The sequence below is a fragment of the Agelaius tricolor genome, unplaced genomic scaffold, assembly GCF_023055355.1.
Source record: "Agelaius tricolor isolate 1412-34295 unplaced genomic scaffold, bAgeTri1.0.p SCAF_3, whole genome shotgun sequence".
Classification (NCBI taxonomy): Eukaryota; Metazoa; Chordata; class Aves; order Passeriformes; family Icteridae; genus Agelaius; species Agelaius tricolor.
In genome coordinates, this window is record NW_027269263.1 from 35,515,027 (window position 1) to 35,535,516 (window position 20,490).

Consider the following 20,490-nt stretch of genomic DNA (forward strand, 5'->3'; position numbering starts at 1 on the left):
ACACCTCTTCCACAAGCTAGATCTGCTTCACTAGCTGGTGTGGCTACCAACAGCAAACTATGGGATCTGTTTGCTCATCTTTATTGGACACTGACCCATCAAACCAAAACAAGACCACAGATTTTGGGACATGTCTTTAGGTCATACTGCTCAAGAACCCACACCACCTCTTGCAGTCTGGCTGGCAATGAGCCAGCAGGACTGTTACTACTTTCCTGAGCAAGATCTCAGCTCCTTTCCTGCAGGGACTCTAGCACGAGATTGAGTTACCCGTTTTCTCCCCTCTCCACCCCCAAAGAAAGATGAAACCCTTCCCAACTAATGAATAATCTACAGGCCAGGGAAAAGAGAAAGTGCAAGGATAAAACTCAGATGCTTGTAAAAGGTAAGCAGTGGGAAAGTAAGGTAAGAAACACCCATCTCATCAGCAGTAATTTGACAGCATCTCTGAAATTTCTGAAACACCGTCTGTTAGGTGTTGAGCACAAAATGTTAAGATGATTTACACAAAAATTAAACCACCATGGTAGAGTCCTGCCTTTACCATCACAGATTAAATCTACTGATTGTCAGAACACAGAGAAATCAAGAGACGAGGTCCTATATCTTCATGCAAATGCATAATCTTTCAATTATCTAAACTGTCCCTCACAAAAGGAACATGAGAAGAAAGCCATAAGGAAATAATTGACCTGATGTCCAGCAAAAGAATTGTCTCCACAGGCTTCTATTACCAATACATTTTGAGACTCTTTGGTGATTTTCACACCTAATAGGAAGGACATTTTTTTCACTCCTGACTTAAAAAACCTCTTTCCCTCCCTACAGAATTTTTGCAAACACAGATCACGAGAACCATTCACACCAGAAGTTTCATCTATTTTGCACCACTGTAAATGCTGTTAGATCCAAAAATCTGTAAATTGTCCAGTCTTTCCATAAACAGGATTGTTTCCAACTGTCCTGAAAGGCACCTCTCAAACTCATTACAAGTTAAGCCTATAACTACATTATTGTCATTTATTTAAAACAAACATTCAGTTATCCTTTTATTTTTAGAAGGGTATCACTAGAATGACAAAAACATAGTGGAAATCCCAGTAAACAGGGTGAACTGCAGCAATTTCATTGTCTCTAAAAGAAAAGTTTAAGCTAAATTTTTCAGTCCTCAGATTGAAGTTAGCAACTAAATATGGAGATATCAATAATGAAGGCTGACAGTAGTTTAAAAGTAACAGAACTTCAGCAGGTACCACATATCTGTTTTAAGTTATTTCTGACTTTTTCTTACTCAATTATCTACAATTCCAAATCCTGAAATAAACTAACTTGGTTTTAGTGAGAGACTGCCAATTTCATTTTTGGCTCTGAAACAGCAATTCAGGAATTTAATGCAAGCTGAAGCTTCTTTCAGCATCCAGATTTGAAAGTTCAACCCTAAATATCCAATCACTGTACAACATTCTGGAGCTGATTTTCCTGCTTTAAGTGGTGGCACACAAAGCATATATAGACAGTATTACGGTGTGGTTAGGCAATCTTCTTAGTCAATGAATGCCTAAGTAAAAAGCTTTTTAAGATCTTTGAGGACAAAGCCATACTGCACTAGAAGTTAAACATTTCTCTGACCTTCCCTCCAAACTCAGGCAATGGACAATACAAATACTAACTTCTTTCCCCATGACAATTTGTTGTCATTTGTTCAGTTACTCTTTAACTCACCAAGAGCCCACAGTAATATTTAATAGATGCACACACCCATATAGCATAGAGGTAGCTTGGCATCCCTGCACTGATGTTATCATCTGCCATTACACCTTGGAACGGACACAAATGAATGTATTCTCTAAAGCAGTTTGAGAAAGCTAACCTGGACATCCCTAACATGGCAGGCAGCAGAAGCACCTGCTCCCTCCCTGCTTATAGCCTGCTGCCACTTACATCTACCACCCCACTGCCTTTGAGCAACAGTACTGATGTCACTCCACCTTTCTTACTGTTTTCTAACAGAAAAGAAAACTTCAACTCCTAGCTAAAAGGGCTTTCCTAAGAAAATTTTTCTGCTTGCAGGTCTTTGCCTCCTCATCCAAGAAACCACTGGATCACGCAGGACACTGCAGTCTGCCACACTATTTGATGTTGTTAAAGCCTAGCACACACTTTTTCATTGACCAGTATGCCTGATGGCTGCAAGCATGCCCCAGACTCAGCTTTGGCTCTGATCCTTCCCAAACTTGACCTTCCAGCGACTCCCAGCTAACCTGACCTGGCTCTGCTCTTGATCAAACCTATTTTTCCATATCAGATCTTGTAGAAACTGCTGGCATCCTAAATCTCCATCATGCTCTTACTTTATTTTTCAGTTGATACAATGCTTGACTCTGGAACTAATAATTTATCCAGATTAATCTGGATGCCAGCAAGATTTCCTTCTGACTCATTAATGACAAATGAGTGAGGGAAAAAGCAGAAGACAAAGTCTAAAAGAGGAGGTTTAAGCCATAAAACACCATGTCTGGCTGGCATTTGTAGAGTAAGTTAGGGTCAAGTACAACAACAGTATCTGTCTGTAGTCCCCAGACCACTTTGGGGATACAAAATGGTTATACTTGAACAGGCATAACAAAAATAAAGATACTAGGATAAGTGAGCAACAGATAGGCAGGATGTCCCCAGATTTATTGAATACTTGAGATGTATCTACCCAACCATCCAACAGTTAAATCAAAGTAGTTTAAACTTATTCCTAGCAAATATAATGAGTAACTTGTTTGAATCCCCCTCTTCATTTAATGGAGTTTATTTTAAGGGAGAAATTTTGCTTTAAAGGCTGTCTACCTATAAGGTGACTGATCTACAAGAAGGGAGAGCAACGCCAACTTTCCTTTGCTTTTTCATTTTTCCATTCCCCTATCTTTAGACAGGAAAATGCTGTCAACTATAGCCCCTATGCAGACACTAAAGTGCAAGAAGATAGGAAGCATGCAAAAAATAAGACCTCTTTTTTCATTTAGTTTCAGCAGGTACTGCCTTTTAACAGCTGAGTTGAGTATTTATATGCACAGATATATCTGACATAACTGAACTGTGGAGATGCTTAACGTAAGATTCAGCTGGAGAAAATGAGGGAAGCTACTCTTCAAAAAACAGCACTATCACAAAATTGATTCTAATGCTGTCTTAAGTATACAATCTCTCAAAAGTACAGATCTCAATTCTAGACTGCCTCCATTAATTGCCAGTGACACCCCAGGAACTGCCATCCATACTTCCTGAGATGTAACTCCACAAAATCACTGTATCTGTGCCTCTCTCACTAGTCTGTTCATATTACCTTTTGTACTTAGTGCATTAGTGCAGAATGTACTAATGAATGTATTAAGTTAACTGATTAATTCTACGTCTTCATGGCATACTTAAAGTACTTGATAAACTACAAGAGCACATGCACACACTTGATATGCACATGGACACTTTTCCCAATAAAGATTCTCTCTGAAGGATGAGCAGCATATCTTTGAATAAACCTATTAGAATAGAAGAAAGAAAGGTTAACCAGGACAAGACACTGAAAATGCAGCACTTCAAAAGTTTCACATCTGACAAGGACTGTAAACATGGAACTTGCTTTCTGCTTCTGTCCTTCTCAGATAAACCAGGAAAAAAGTGCCTCCTAGACATTTTCTTCAATAGTTTCGTGAAGCATGTCTCCAGAAAAATGCAAGCCAAAGATGATGCTAAGGAAGTTGAGGAATAAGTAACCTTACTATAGAGGTGAATGGAAAAAAAACTGCACACTTACTGCTTGTAAAGCTTTTCTAAAAAGCAACCACTCAATGAAGAATTCAAGGAAATTCATACACCATTGGTAATTGGGCTTGATGTGATAATTGTGAAAGTGGGGTGGGTTTTTTATTTTTTATTTAGCTGTCTTTCAATTCCTTCAGTTTCAAATTTTGGGTTCTGATTGAACTTTATTATTTAAGGGATGGGAAAGCTAATAACCCTATTTTTTCAAGTGATAGTAAGCCACATGAAGCTGTAAGTAGACCTCAGCCCAGGCTGAAGACATGAACTAAGTACAGTCACTTACTTGAAGATATCCCCAAGACTTGCTTAAATGAACTAGTTGTTCAGGTGTGGAATTAAATAAACTGGCCCTCCCAGAAGCCTTATCATTTTCAGAAGGGATCATGATTATTCAGTGCTTCATAGACACCATGATTCTTGTTCAGACCCTGACATTTTGGTTGCACTGTATTCACTAAAATTTTCCTAATTCTTTTGCCTCAGAGTATTTACCTCTGTGGAAAAGAGACTTTGTTAGAACCACCTTGAGAACAGCACTCCTAAATTAATCCCAAATAGTTGCATGAGAAAAAAAAAAAAAAAAAAAAAAAAAAAAAGAGTCAAACACTAGATTGACAGATGAAACAAATTAACTGACTGGTTTACTTGCTTACAACTAGAAGAGGCGAGAAAAAAAGCTAAGGGAAAAAAATCCAATATTTTTCTCAGAAAGGGGATACTAGTCCTGTGACAAAACAAGATAACAATGGTCAGATATTTGGAAAAATAGCACTAGTTCAGTCACAGGACCAGCCAAACACAGAGGATTATGTCTTTTCAGAGATGTTTCTCATTTCTGATACTGGAATAGTCTCAGATGTCCAAACCATCCCAGATTCCACTATGTTTTTAATCTCCTGGTTTAGAACCTTCTTTTCAGGTAAACAACTAATTAAGAGATGATGTGTGCTGTTCTTAGTATTCCCTGAACACTTACATGTGAGATGTCCTAAATTCTTATGTCTTACCCCTTATTCCAGAGGGTTCCCCCCCTCTGGAATAATTTCAGGGCATAAGCAGAACTTTGACAACATAGCCAAGTGGAAGCCTGTTCATTTTCACTAACTTTTAGAGGCTTTAGAAATTAAAGCAATTCAAATAACCCTTACTCAACAGGGTAAGTGTACCTCTAATAAAAGAAATTAAACTACTCCAGAGCTGACTTTGACACATTTATAAAAATCCATAAAAAACATTATTCAGAAATCAGTTCTGAAAAGCTGATCGGGATCTAATAAAGACTTTCATACTCAAGATCCCTGTAAGTACAGCTATCAACTGTTCAGTAAACAAAGCTAGAAGCAATTTTTATTTCTAGTTTTTACTTGTTTTTGATAGTTTCTGGTCTTGACAATGTATTTTGTCAGTTGAACAGCTAGTATCTTTTGGTCACTAATACTGTAATTTTTCTTGGAGAAAAATAGCTGTTCAATTATGTTAAAATATTTTAACTGATGTCAGACAACCTTCAGAGGATTTTCAAAAAGCTGGCTGGGTGGTTAAGCTTATTCAGTGACATGAAATCACACTGACCACCTGAGAAACAGCCAGAGACCTGAGAACAAGCTACTGTAGCACAAACATGGCACTAAGGTTTAACCTGCTCCTTGAACAGCCCACAGGGACACTTACACAGAGAAAGCTTAACCAAGTTTTCCTCCTTCCACTGAAGGGAGCTACCTTGATTAATACTGCACACAGGGACCATTTCTGCAAAAGCAGTTAACAGCATCTGACCTTGTGAGGCTAGCTCCACTGTCTATAATTAGTATAGCTGAATAAAATCAGATTTTTTTTTCTTAAGTCAAAGTTAACTCCCAGCTAGATCTTAAATTTGAACATAAACTTATTGGATGTTGTAAAGGTAAAAGCAGCCTGCTTAAAGTCCCTGATATCTCAAGATGAAAGTTTCCTGATGTGAGAGACTAGCAATCATGTGCAACTTGCAGTAGATTCACACAAAATATAAAAAGCATTTTCAAAGCAAGTGATGTAATGAACATTCTTATGCTACTAAAAATATGCCATGCTTCAACAGTTACTGAGTTAAAGTTTCAACTTTGTGCAAAAATTCTAACGTGTCAATTCAAATGTGGAGTACTTTATAAAGCCTATGCTATAGAATCTATTTAAGTTTCAAATGCAATTTGTAACATTTATCAGGTATATTCTTAGTTTCTGTGGCTGTTTGCCACGATCTTGCATTTTCTCCCTATTCCTTTCAAATAGTCACCATCCCCAGGAAAATTGTTTGTGAATGTCCTACCAGTCAGACTTACAGTTAAAATTATAACCTCGTAATTCCTGAATTACGAAACAGAATTGCAAGTAATTTTTATGCTTGCAAAGAAAATCCAGGCAGGCAATAAACAGAAACAACACAGAGATTTTAAAAAAATACTACAAGTATATTCAATTCAGAGAATGCATAATTACTACATTACAATATCTGGCTATGCATAAGCTAGATATTCAACCATAAAGCAAGTCCTGAGAACTGAGCGAGCAATTTGATGCTGTGAATTTGGCTTTGCTGTCATTAAGAGAAGGATCAGTATTTAGCTCTACAATTTTTCCAAGTTAATGGATTGCCACATCATAGTACACACAACATTACCTGATATGCATGCTCCTGATTAAAAGCAGATGTAACTGTTTGTTTGTCCCCATAATTGTTACACTAAATTTTATCTTTCAAGCTTCAAAACAAGGTAATAGCCAGCAGGACTAGAAGTAAGGCATGGAAGTTTTCAGAGTTAAGATATTTCTTTTGTAAGTGCAGTTTGAAAGTTACTTTAAGCTTGCCAGCTGGCTTAAGGTACTCTTCTTTGGAAAAGGGCATCTTAATTTCTCTTTCAGAAGCAAGACCTAGTCTCAAATTCCATCTGGTATCTGCTTAATATCTGGCAATCCTAGCTCTACTTTGATTGTGACACTGGCTGCTGAACTAGTAAAGCCTGGTATCGGGTTTCCTTCCACAGACCTAAGCCAATGCTGGGTTTAACTGCAATTCCAGGATCACCTTTTGCCTCTCCTCTATTTTTCTCCATAACATACACATTACATATATATCCCCCTGGCAACACCAGAGCTTGCATGCCAACATATCATTACTTGTACTATCTTCACTATAAGAAGTTTGGGTTTTATTCAGGTTTGTTTAGATTATGAACACATCATCAAGGCACAGATATAAAGATTTCCTTCATCATTATATGATGTTTTGTTACTGGCCATTTAAATCCAGCTAGTGTAGGCCCTTTATATACAAAGTATCCTTCTGCAGTACAATTTACAGTAATTCTATTACTAATCAGGTTGGTGGCCAGAGAGAAGTCTTACAAATTCCCATATGTCACTTTAATTAAGATTAGAAGTTTTATCTGTTGAAAAGACACTGATTCTATGCAAATTGAGACTACTCACTACTAGCATTCATTAACAGGAATAAAATTATCTCTTTCATGATAACTGAACCATACCAGTTCAAGTCTCAAGTAATTGTAACTCATGTCTGTTTTAACTCTCAATACTTCCTAATACTTCCCTAAGAGAAACAGGGTATTTGAACATGAGCAACAAGCTTCACTGAAAATCACCCAAATTACACCTATTTTCACCAATGGTTCTTTTGTTACAGCTTCAGACATCTTCCTGAGGGTAACCCGAAAAAGGCATACACTGACACCCAGCAACAACCACTATTTTCTGCCACATGGTTTTGCTACTTGTGCAATGACAGAGGTTCAACCTTAACTGCTTCTTTTCACAATTAACTTCATTAGCGGAATCCACTGATGAACATGACTTTCTAAAAGGTCTGACATGCTTAATGGAAGAGGGTGAAACCTAAGCAAAAAAAAAAAATGCTGTTCTCTTTCTGGCAGCAAGGCAGTACCACTTTGAACCTAGGGATGGTTGCTCTGCAGATAATGTCCAACCCACAAGCAAACTTTAACTAGAAGATGACAACTGCAGACATTGATCTTCTCACCTCTGCCCATATGGAGATGCAACAACTTGGTTGTTCTTTAGGCAACTGTTGAGTTGCTACAAGCTCCAGAGGAGGGTATTTAAGAAAAACCATAAACACAAAAAAATGCTCAACCAATTAAACTAAACCCCACAGAAAAAATCCCACCCACTAAAACAATTCCCCATCCCCTTGTCCCCTGCCAAAAAAACCCAACCAACAAAACAAATCCAACCCAAAAAACAAACCAGCAGCCTACATAAAAAGAAGTTCTAGCTAATATCTGCATGCAAAGCTGTGAACTGCTATAGCTCTATACAGGCTCTGTGAGCAGCTGATGCACCTTAGCAACCCCAGAACTCATTTAATGGGCCACAAATTTTCAAGAGGTGAAAGATGTGAGTTAGGAGCATAACACCAAAGGTAAGCAATTCACACTTGCAAGCCTGAGCTCATGTCCTCTCCCATGAGGACACCTACACAAAAAACTGAATAATTTTAACCAAATGAATTTGAATTACACTCATCCCCACACCACTTTCAATTACATGAACTAGATCTTTAGTACTGAGTTACCAAATTAATGAGGATTAAACTTGTTTAATCAAGTCTCCACAAGATTGTATTTGAATCTTCTTAAGATCACTCTTGTTCATATTTAGACCGTAATTCTTGGTTCCTCTGCATCTTAAAAGCTTGCCATTTTCTGGAGAAACCTGTCATACCTCAAAACTCGCTTTGCTACAAGTCAAATTTTATTTGGTTTGCATGGCAATGTTTTGTTAGCTAGGTGGCTTCTGTGAGAAGCTGCCAGAAGTTTCCCCCATCTCCAGTGCCAGATGGGCTCCAGGACAGACCCACTGGAGGCCAAAGCTGAGTCCATTAGTAACAGCAGCACCTATGGAACAACATATGTAAGAAGGGGGTTGGAGGGGTCAACTGCTAGGGGAACAACAGCAGCAGAGAAAGGAGTGAGAATATGCAAGAGCAACAACTCTGCAGACCCCAAAGTGAAGTGAAGAAGGAGGGGGAGGAGGTACTGCAGGTGCCTGTGCAGAGATTCCCCTGCAGCCCATGGTGAGACAGGCTGTCCCACTGCAGCCCATGGAAGTGCACAGTGGAGCAGAGATCCACTGGCAGCCCATGGAGGACCCCAGGCCAGAGTAGCTAAATGCCTGAAGGAGACTGTAACACTATGGGAATGATATGCTGGGATAGTTTGTTTCCGAAGGACTGCACCCCCAGAAGGGACTGCCACTGGAGAAGTTTGTGAAGGACTATCTCCCATGGGAGAGACCCCACACTGGAGCATGGGAAGAGCGTGTGGAGTCCTACTGAGGAAGGAGCAGCAGAGACAACACGTACATGCTACTGACTGTAGCCCCCATTCCCTACCCCACTGTGCCTCTAAGGGAGAGGTGGTAGAAAATTTAGGAGCTAAGTTCAGCCTGGGAAGAAGGTGTTACTAAGATTTGGGTTTATTTCTCATTATCTTATCCTATATGATTTGCAATAAATTAAACTGATTTCCCCAAGCTGAGTCTATTTTATCCCCATGACAACAACTGGCAAGAGGTCTTCCCTGTCCTTATCTTGACCCACAAGCCTTATGCTGTATTTTTTCTATCTGCAGTGAGTTGACCCTGGCTGGATGCCAGGCACCCACCAAAGACTCTTACCACAAGCCTCTGCCCTGGACAAGGGAGAGAAAATATAATGAAAGGTTAATGAGTTAAGGTAAGGACCAGAAGAGATCACTCAACAAATCCAATCAGAGGCAAAAAATGCTGGTATTACAGATATTAACTGAATTTATTACTAACAAAATCAGAGCAGGATAATGTGGTTTTAAGAAGACCTTAAAACACCTTCCCCTCACCCCTCCCTCCTTCCTAAATTTTACCTTCTTCCCCAGAAGCACAGGGAGAAGGGAATGGGGGTTATGGTCAGTTCATCACAGGTTCCTTCTCCCATTGCTCAGGGAGAGGAGTCCTTCCCCAGCTCCAACACGGGGTCCCTCCCACAGGAAATAGTTCACCACGAATTACTCCAATGTGAGTCCATCTCACTTACAACAGTTCTCTGCAAATGGCTGCAATGAGTCCTTTCCATGGGCAACAGAACCCCTCAAACTGCTGCAGCATGGATCACTCTTCCATGGGCTGCAGTCCTTCAAGGACAGGCTGCTCCAGCATTGGTCCCCCATAGGATCACAAGTTCTACCAAGGCACTTCTCCAGTGTGGAGCTCTTCCCTCCATCAGTCTGCAAGTCCCTGCCTGGAGCCTGCTTCAGCATAGGCCTCCCATGGGTTCATGGTCTCCTCTCAGGAATCCACCTGCTCTGGTGTGGGTGTCCTCCACAGGCTGCAGGTGGATCTCTGCATCCTCATGGTCCTCCATGGGCTGCAGGGGCACAGCTGCATCACCATGGGCTGCACCACAGGCTGCAGGGGAATCCCAGCTTTGGTGCCTCCTGCCTCTCTTTCTTTACTGACCTCGGTGTCTGCAGAGTTGCTCCTCTCACATGTTCTCACCCTGCTTTTCTCTGGCTGCAATTACAAATGTGCAGTAACTTCGTTTTTCTTTCTTCTTCCTATATCTGTTATCACAGAGGCATTACCACCATTTCTAATTGGTCAAGCTTTGACTAGTGGCACGTTCATCTTTGGAACTACCAGGGACTGGATCTGCCAGGCACAGAAGAAGCTTCTAGCAGCTTCTCACAAAAGATAGTCCTATAGCCTACATGCTACCAAACTTTGGCCACACAAACCCCATATAGTTGAGAAGGGGAGTGAGAGCAGCTTTGGTGGGCACCTGATGTCCACCCAGGGTCAACCCACAACAAATCAAACACATTGATAAGGTAACAGAAGATGTCCAAAGGTTACTGAAATGTAAAATTGACTCTAGAGTTTTGGATGGGCAGACCTTTCTAAACAAAATCTGCACGTCTGTCTTCTAAGACTCATCTATTATTTACGCTATGATAATCAAACAATCACCACAGCACTTGAATGAGCATCACCACTACATCCTTAATCTTTCACTGAGGAGTTTTACTTTTAGCAAGTTAAATACAAGCATCTCAAAACAATTTGGTTTTGGGGCAAAGCCCAAGCAGAAGAATGACTTTTCAGTCTGCCCTGACTGTCCCAGTGAAGCAAGTTTATCCTTGAGGGAACCAGTCTTTCATCCCCACATTGCTTAAGGTGCCTGCAGTTTACCAAATGCTTGCTCTCTTTAGGTTCTTGTGATCTGTGACTTCAACCTTCTTAGGCAAGCCTGTGAATGATTCCTTATTTTCACTTCCACCACAACAGATTCAGCATTCAGCTCAGAAGAGAGACTTCAGGTTTCCTCTGTGAAACTTATAGCTTATTTTTCAGGTTTCCTCTGTGAAACTTGCAGCTTATTTTAAAAGTGGTCTCACAATAAGATTAAGTAACCGAAGAATTGCATTACCTGTAAGTACAAATATTTTCAAATTAACATATTTGTCTTTGAAAAACTTTTTTGCAAACTGGATCTTAAGATCCTTCCTCTGGCTAGAAGCAGAACTAGTTAGTAAGACTGCACATTGTTCAAAATATTGGTTACTGCAGCTTAATTATGTTCAAACTAACGTGCACTTAATGGTGCTTCTTCACCTGTTTCCTGGCTAACCAGGACCCAGATTTCCAGCAGAAAAGGAGGACTTCAGGACTTTTTTGCTCTTCAAGCATAAAACTGGACAACCTACTAGATCTTTCTGTTCCAGGCTCCACATGAAATAGTCTTACTTTGTCACTCTAATTTGTACTTATATTAATACAGCACTCTTCTTCTGAGATTACTCTTAAGAGTTTGATGAAAAGCAACACACAGATCAAAAGGATGCCAAACACAAGCATACACAGCAGCCTAAAGCCCTTAATTGTAAAACCTCATTTTCAATTTCTCAGTCTTTGCAGAATTTCAGCTACCACACTTGAGTTTTCTATGCAAGATCTCTGGCTGAACCTCAATTTAGCTTTGGGCAATTCCTGAAATAAAAGGTTTAAGGTGATCAGGACAAAAACCAGAGGATCATTAAAATATAAGCAAACAAAAATTGCAGCTCAAATATAAAGAAAGGTGAAAAAGTAACAATAATATAAGGACATACAGTAAGTACAGGTATACATAGCTGTAATTCAGAAATGCTTGCTTCCCTCTCTAGTATTCAGATTTAAAAGCAAGTAGAAAATAGTACACCAAAAGTAAGAACATTTGAAGACCAAGCATCCAGAAAAAAAACTAGCTACAAGTGCTTGCTTATTATAGTATTACAGCTTCTCTTTATTTGTCTCCAAACCCACCCAATGCCCAAAGAAATTAAGTGCCAGGGGGTCTCTTCTTTGGTGAAATCCCATCTAATCTGCTACTAAGTCAAAAAAGATAGATCAGAAAAATGGAAGAGTGATATTCTCCAGCATGACAGTCAGCTAGCTATTCTTGCCTCTTCAGTGCTCCTTGATGCCACAGGACTACTACAGTCTCTTTGATTCCACCAAGTGACAATTTGATGACAATTTGGCATCACTTTCTAGAAGCATGGCACATTCTGAAATTAAGTTATCTTGGTAGAGGGTTAGATTTTTGAACATAACAGCTCACAGAAAACACAAGTCCAAGGCATCTCGAACTTGTTGATATAAAACTGCCTTGGAAATTCATCCATGGATTGGTATTATATTTGTAAGAATTCTGAAGGAGAGTTGACATTTGCCACAAACTCATTTTTGACACTCCTCATCATAAAACCCATGAAGACAACACTGCATTTTCTGTATGCTTCTACCAATATAAACAACAGACACTAAATAACAAATACTCCTGAATAGTAATAAAATCATCAGACTCACAGAATGTCTACTGCCCATCAAATATCCATTTTAAACAAGTCAGAAGAGTCACAAAAAGACAGTATGATACATCCTTATTCATACTAACTACATAAATATAACTCCAGAAGTGCAAGAGTCAAGATTTTGCCAAGCTGTATTAATTTATACACTCTCCCAACTAAAAGAAAATCCTTCAGCAATATTTTATCCAAAACACAATCATATGAAGCCAAGTAGGCTACATTTACGGTCAATTAGTACATCAGAATGTTACCTTGTAGGTAGCTTCATGGTGAAAGATCACAGGAGAGTTACTGACAGCATCTTACAAATTCTAACAATCCCCCATAACTGCTTCATGTGTACAAGACTAGTGACAGAGGTTCCTGTACATTGTTGGGCTGTCCCCGCACGCACCTGGACACAGCCAGGCACACAGAATGGCTTGAGTAGAAAGGGACCTAAGAGATTATGTAGTTCTGCCAGGCAGACAGGGATTCCACCCCCTAGATCAGGCAGCTCAGGGCCCCATCCAGCCTGGCTTTGAACATTTCCACAAGTCAGTAGCAACAGTAATTGTCACCTGATAAATAAATCAATCTAGTCCTAAACACTGTATTGCAGAGAGTAAGATTTTTAGGTAACTTCCACGTCAATGGAGATTATTTCCACTCCACATTCCAATTTACCCTTCTGCAACAGTTTGCAACTTTCCACTAGTCTTCTAACAAATCACTTCTAGGGGAGGTCTTAGACCAAGTGTTATAAAAATTTGATTAACTGCAAACAGGGATTGTACAGTTTCACAACCTAACAATCACTGTTATCTGGGTTGTCATGTAGTCCAATGTTCATCTCAAATAAAAAATACTGACCATACATGAAACTGCTAAAAAAAGAAAATCAAAGTAGCTGGTCTGACTCTGCAATTACCAAAACCGCTTTCACTTCTGTAGTGCTGAAGTGCCACTCCTAGTGACAGGTTCTCCTTCTATCTCCTGTACGTCCCCTCTGAACTCCACATAGATAACTCACAAGTGTCTGCAACTCATCCTTGACAGAGACGTGCTAGTACTGACTTTTTTGCTTCCTCCTGATATACGAAGCATGCTTTTAAGAAACTTTTCTTCAATGCAGACATAAAAACAAGTGAAGGCACAATTGGCTAGCTTTCAGAAACAGAGACTGTGAGTGGGAAAAAATAGGACAAGACTTCAAAAGTTAAGACAACTAATGCAGAAAAACAAAAAGAAAGTTGCAGGGACTATGTGTGTTGACAAATTATTTCAGTTTAACTGAAGACAATGTCACATTATATATATAGAGTAAGCCATTATATATATAGAGTAAGCCATACTAATAGACATGCCGAAGTACATATTTTCTTTTAATCCAGATTACCTACTGAAATTAGGTAATAACTGCTATTATTAAAGCTTGTAAGAGTCACTTCAATGTCAACAAATCTTGATGCAAAGAACACATTCTCCTGAGTTTCTATGAAAAAAAAAAAAAAGAATGACAGAGCCTTGCTTTGTCTTCAGTTATAAAAATGAACTGTTATCCTGTTCCAGGTCCTCAATACTGCCCAAAAAGTAATCATTTAAGGTTTCTCACAGCTCTACAATTAGAGATACATTGGAAATTATTTCATGAGTGAGTAACAGTGTCACACAATATCCATTTTGCTGAAGACCTGGTCAAGTCATTCAGATTTAGGCCAGCTTCCTGTGTTGCAACAGCTGCAGGAATGATACCAAGTGATCTAAGAAAGTACAGATTTCCTGAAGAGAATTTCAAGCTGGGGAGAAACATGAGATGTTGCTTGTCTGGCACAGGATGAAAACACCAATCCATGAGAAGGGCTAGGCTGTCCTACCCCTGCACTATGGTCTAGCCTTTCTCCCTTGGTCAGGAATGAGCTAACCATGTGGACTTACTCGGCAGTCTCTTGTTGTAGCTGCATAGCCAGGACTTACTTCAAATAACATCAAGTCCTTAGATTAATAACTATAGAGTGCTGACTGGGACAGTGTACAAAATAATGTCAAATGCCTCCTCTTCTTCCTGGTTCACCTCTAAAAAGTTTCTGTAATTCTATAACACACATATTTCTAGGGCCTGACAGTGACTTTCACTCTACTGCTTCAGTAGTAAAAATCACTATTAAAACACTGCTCCTGAAAAAGAAGCATCCTGAATAGCTAGAGGGCCCCCAAATAATTAATTTTATATTTCAAAAATTGCCTGCCTAATAGGCAGATTTCCAACCTGGTGTTTACAGCCTTCCTCCCTTTCCTTGCTGTTAGAAGAGAGAAGAACATGCAGTATGAGTACGTCAGGAACTCACAACAGCAGGCATGAGCAGGCACACAGAAAAATAAAAAACTTTTTCACTTTAGTTGTTACAATGTTTCTTTACACATTCTAAAGCTTGAGAAATGAGAGTTTCCAGTAGCCATAACCTTCTGCTGCTTTTGAAGGTAACCTCATTCAACTCCTTCATGAAGAAACAGTCTGTACGAGCAGACAAGGTCTTTGACTTTGTCGAAATAGCATTTGCCTACTACAAGCAGACTGCCATAACTTCACTAAAATATTACCTCTACTATGCCTGTCTCACCCAGTTGCCTCACGCATGACAGGCCTTAAGGAAAAAGCCATACATTAGATACCCTAAGATACTACAGATCTACTACACTCAACTGTTAAACAACTTTGAAAACTCAGCTTGAGAACATGTCTATTAATCGCATTCAAGTACAAAAACACTTCTTTTTTCCCCTGCTTTATGCAAGAAAAATAGAAACATACCATCTTAACCACATCTGAGCAGGAAAACAAAGTTTGCCTTGATATATGAAGGTGTAGTTACTGTAGATACTCCTTTCATCTCCCTGAGCAAGGAGGCTGTCTAAAATATCCCTGTACCTGACCTAGATGCAACAGAACACAGCAGAAGTCTGCCCCAACTCAGCAGGGATTCAGCACACTGACACCACACAGTGCACTTGGTCTGCTTTTGGATTAGTTCTGAGCTAAAGGAGTGGCAGCACTCACAACCACAAGCTAAACACGGACTTGTGTCGCACAGTTCGTGCTGAGTGATCTGTTCTACTAAGGGAGCAATTTTGATTAAAACTCCCAACTGGAGCCTAACCTGACAAACACTCTCAAATGTCAGCGAGGTATCTGAAAGCCATCTAAGCATTACTTAGAAAGGCCAATTCATAAGAGAGCCGACCCTCTCAGCATACACCCAAGGACAAGAGTGCCCGTTTTTATCAGCAAGATATTCTTATCCTTAAGAGCACCTCTCTGTACCTAACCCTGAGCAGAGCTCTGTGCATGACAGCATTGGCACGGTAGCAGTAAGCATCAAGTACTCAAGTACTTCTGTGACTCTTGCACTTCCCACATCCCAGATGATAGGTGGACAACTGTTTATTTTAGTTCCCTGTCACATTTACTGTGAGATCACAAGCTACAGTGTAGCCTTCAGCACACTTCCTTCCTCAGCCATGGAAAGCAATTTCTTTCTCCTTTTGTAGGCCCTCACCTAGATTCCCATCTGTTTGCCTCTGCTCCAGAAAGGCTCTCAATTAAAAAGACAGTCAGTTTTACTCTGCAAAAACTGGCACAGCACAAAAAGAACTGTCATGGCTCACTTCAGATTTATTTTTGATGAACTGTCCTACAGGAGAGCTTTGGAACAAAATAGCACAATTTTAATTCCGCTCAGAAAACTTATTTGGTGCACATATATAGTAATAGAAGCACAGGTACAGACAGTAAAAAGTCCATTAGGTTTCCCCCCCCATATATAAGTTCTGGCTTTACTTTTTTTTTGGTCTTTCAACTCTGTTTTGCAGATTTCACCCCTAGGCAGATAGGTGCTCCAAGTACGATCATCTTCATTGCAAAAAAAATACATGGCACTTACACTGCACAGCGTAATTCCAAACTCAGTTACTTGGGTACAGAAAATAATACGGTTTTACACTACAGCTCTAAGTTAAATCTGAAGTAGCTCATAACACTACAAGAAGCATCCCTGAAACATACATGTACCAAAGGAATAAAACATCACATCTAATTAGTCAGTTTATTTTTGCAAAGCCTTTAATGTGAATAGTACAAGTATACCCCACTATTCACTAGGTTCGTTTTTATCTAGAATGAAGTCTACAGCATAGATTTTGAGGAAGAGTAAAAAAAAGATGCAATGAATAATAAAAATTTAAATACTCAACTCTACCAAGTTTGCTTGGGTTTTTTCCCCTCCCAAAAGCTTATGATTTTACTATCAAGGCAAGCCATGCAAAAGGTAATAACTTAAATAATGATCCAAGTTTTTCACAAGAGATAAGAGACTCTTTCCAAAGGGAAATACACTTGGTTTTGAATGGTTATTCTTAAAGGTAATGTGATTGCTTCACTGCCCTTTAATTATAATTCACGGAAAGGAAGAGTATTTCTTGACTCCTTTCCTTATAAGAGTAATTTCAACATATACTTCACTGGGAAAGAGTACTGAAAAGTCTTTGTCATACACTATCTACACATCTCATGCCGGGGTAAGATGTAGCTGTTATATGCGAAAAATTACAATTACATTAATCAAAACATCTAAATGCAAGAACACATACAGAACCTGTATGATTTTCAACCTGGGCATCTGTGACATACCCTCTGTCTTGGAACTGTACTATTGTATCCCAAAGCAGTACAGAGAAAGACTTCCCTTTTTTTGTTTCATTTACTCTGAGCAGCATAATCCATGCCTTCAAGATGGAAACAGGAGTAAAAACATGCTATTCTTTTTTGCAAAAACCTTGGTTTCTCATCCTCTTCTGTAATCTAGGGCCAATGCGAGAACAGGCAGATTTGGTTTTATTCTCCCCTCTGCAAACTTTGTTTTCCTTCTACCACCTCTTCACTAACGCACGCAGAAGGGTACCAGGACCTCAGGCTCAGTAAACGGGTTTGGCGCAGGAAGTGTCAGTCAAATTCTTCCATTTGCTTTGACACGGGTGATGGTGGGGCGTTTAGACGAGGCGAACATCCCTGTCATTTCCTTTTCATTTTGCGGTAAGCAGGAAGGGAACTCGCAGGCCCCCGCGCTGGCTGCCTGTCCCGCTCCGTGGCCCCCCCAGGCACAGCCCCGGCGGGCTGCCCCGGCCGGCCGCGCCCGGCCTGACCCCCCCGCCTCGCCCCCACGCACCGGCCGGAAAGAGCGAGCGGCTTCTCTCCCGCGGCCGGACTAGGTGGGGCTCGCCTCGGACTTCCCGCTGACAACGCCGGCGGCCGCCGGGCACCGTCCCCTTCCCCGCCCGCGGCGGGGCCGCGCCGGGCGTCGCCCGCCCCTCCCCGTGGCCGTCCGGGCCCCACGTCGCGGCCCCGACCCGCGGGGTTACAACTTTCCGCTTCCGCTCCAACTTCTGCTACGGGGACCGGCGGCCGGGGGGCGGCGGCGAACGGCAGGGCCGAGCCCTGGGCCCGACCGCGACGGCTGCCCCTCAGCGCCCCGCTCCCCCCACCCCCTCGGGGTCCCACCACGCCTGAGGCCGGACGAGGCGGCGGCTCCCGGTTCCACTTCCGCCATGTTCCGGGCTGGTGCCCCTTTCCTCGGAGCGCGCCGCTCCCCGCCGTCGCCGTCGCCGCCGCCACCCCCCTCTCGCCGCCGCCCCCACCCCACCCCGCCCCGCCACCTGTACCAGAGACGCCACGCCGCTCCCCGCCACAGCGGCGCGGCCCGGCCCGCGCTGCCCTCCGCAACCCACCGGACAGCGCCTCCGCTCCCCGCCGACCGCGCGCCGCCGCCGCCGCCTCGCCGGCCGATCCCGCTGCGCCGCGCCCGCTGCGCTCCGCTCGGCTCCGCTGCGCTCCGCTCGCCGCCTGTGCCGGGGCGCGGCTCGGGGCCGTCGCCGTGACGCCGCACGCCCAGCCTCGCTCTGGCGCGGCGGGGGCGGAGGGAGGGGCGGGCACGGGGAGGGCTGACCCCGCGCACCGCCCCCCGCGCACGCGCACGCGCTCGGCCGCCCCGCCCCGCCCCGGGCCGGGGGTGGCGGGGCCGGGGCTGAGGGGGCCGGGATGGCCGGGGTTTCCTTGGCGGAACGCCGCCCCTCGCCCGAGCTCCTGTGCGCTCCAGCTGGGAGCCGTGGCTTAGTCACCGCTCAAAGGTGCGCCGAAAGCACAGCATGGTTGCTTAAAGTTAATTAAGAACGTAAAGAGCTGGAAGAGTAAATGCCAGCGCACTATTTCCTGCGTTTCTAAAAAGGTGTTGAGATCCACTAGTCAAGGGTGTTTCAGAGATGCCGCATACTGCTGGTTTTATGTGGACCATTATGCCTCTGGATGTGAAAAGTCTTATCATTATTCTTGCCGATACAAAGCAGGATTTCCAGTGCCTGCAAAAAATTACCGTATTAGCTTTTCTGTTATTTCAGTCCTAAAATATGCAAATCACGTTTCTCCCCCGTCCCCCCGATGTCACCTATATTTTCCAGTTACAAAGGGTTTAGCTGATAAAGATTAAATGAGCATTGATGTTTCTAGGAAACACTGAGTAAGTAAAGAGTTAACGTTGTGCTTTCAGACCAAACTTGTGCTCTGAGGAAGTCCACGGCACTTCCACACTTGCACAAGCGTGTATAAAACTGACAGGAAGTTGCAGTGAGGCTTCTGGCAAGGAGAGTGGGTGTGGAGGAAGCAGTGGCTTTCTGTTTGTAGGACAGAGATAGAAAAGGGAGCCCATATGAGTTCAAGCGAATCTGTGGGAGATGCTAAAGCTCAGAGCAGGGTCACAGGATGACCAGGGAAATGAACTGCCCTTGGTAGGGAAGACTTCAAGGCATCCAGAAAGCAACACACTTCAAAAAATATTTTTCTTTTACAGTGTTGCTGCCAAATCCTGAATGTCATAAAATCTCTTCCAAAGTCCAGACAAATCTCTTGGTCTTTTACAGCTTAAACTCGTGTGCAGTCCTTTGATAATGAATCCCTGTAAATGATGGATAATGCAAGAGAGCTCTGGTTGTGAGAAATCAAGTCCATAGAAACCAGTCCTTTCTAAGCAAAAGAAACATCCTATGCAGGACAAAAATCATTAATGAGATGAATAGGTGAAACACAGCCTTTCAAGTGAAAATAAGAAGAGCATTTCATGCAATTATTGCTACTGTGTAGCATATTAGCTCACCAGACAGAAAAATACTTGTGTTCTTATTTTTTCTGTCACTAGATACTGTTATCAGCACCAGAAATATTCAGAGGAAAAGAACAAAGATAAATATCCTCAGCCCTCACAACTTTCTTCAGTGAACTAGGTTAATCACAAATAACTTGCCTTGCAGTGTTCCAGGAACAGATACGTGTCATTAATGTAATAGTATTTTACAGTGTGCCTTTAATCGTTCTGTGTTTTATAGAACAATATGTTCCATAAAAATATATGTTTTATATCTGGGGCAAATCCTCCTCTTTGCAATACAATAAGAAAAGAGGAAGGTGGCCTTTGGGGGTCTTGAGTAAACCTCTGCGAACAGATCCTGGTGTTCTGAGTTTCACATAGGGGTAACTGGACCTTAGTATTTTACAAGAAGTGTATATACACATATATAAACATATGGTTTGCTTAATATAGACGTGTTTGGAGATTGATCACTGTAGCCAGAAGAAATAGGCAATTAGGATTCATTCTAAGCAAGAGACCAAGTGTTCCCTCTCCCCAACTCTCTCAGCCACATAGTTTAAATGTAAATTGGACCCTTAATTTTGGATTTTCCTATGAATCATCTA

General features: G+C 41.8%; 1 protein-coding gene across 1 annotated transcript in view; it reads right to left on the minus strand.

The window, feature by feature from the left end:
* Positions 1–18,663, minus strand: part of RAP1B (RAP1B, member of RAS oncogene family) — a 34,810-nt gene extending 16,147 nt beyond the window's left edge. Inside the window, exon 1 of the mRNA XM_071423464.1 lies at positions 18,474–18,663. The gene's annotated coding sequence lies outside the window, so the exon portion shown is untranslated. The remainder of the gene's footprint in view (positions 1–18,473) is intronic.
* Positions 18,664–20,490: the final 1,827 nt, after the last annotated feature.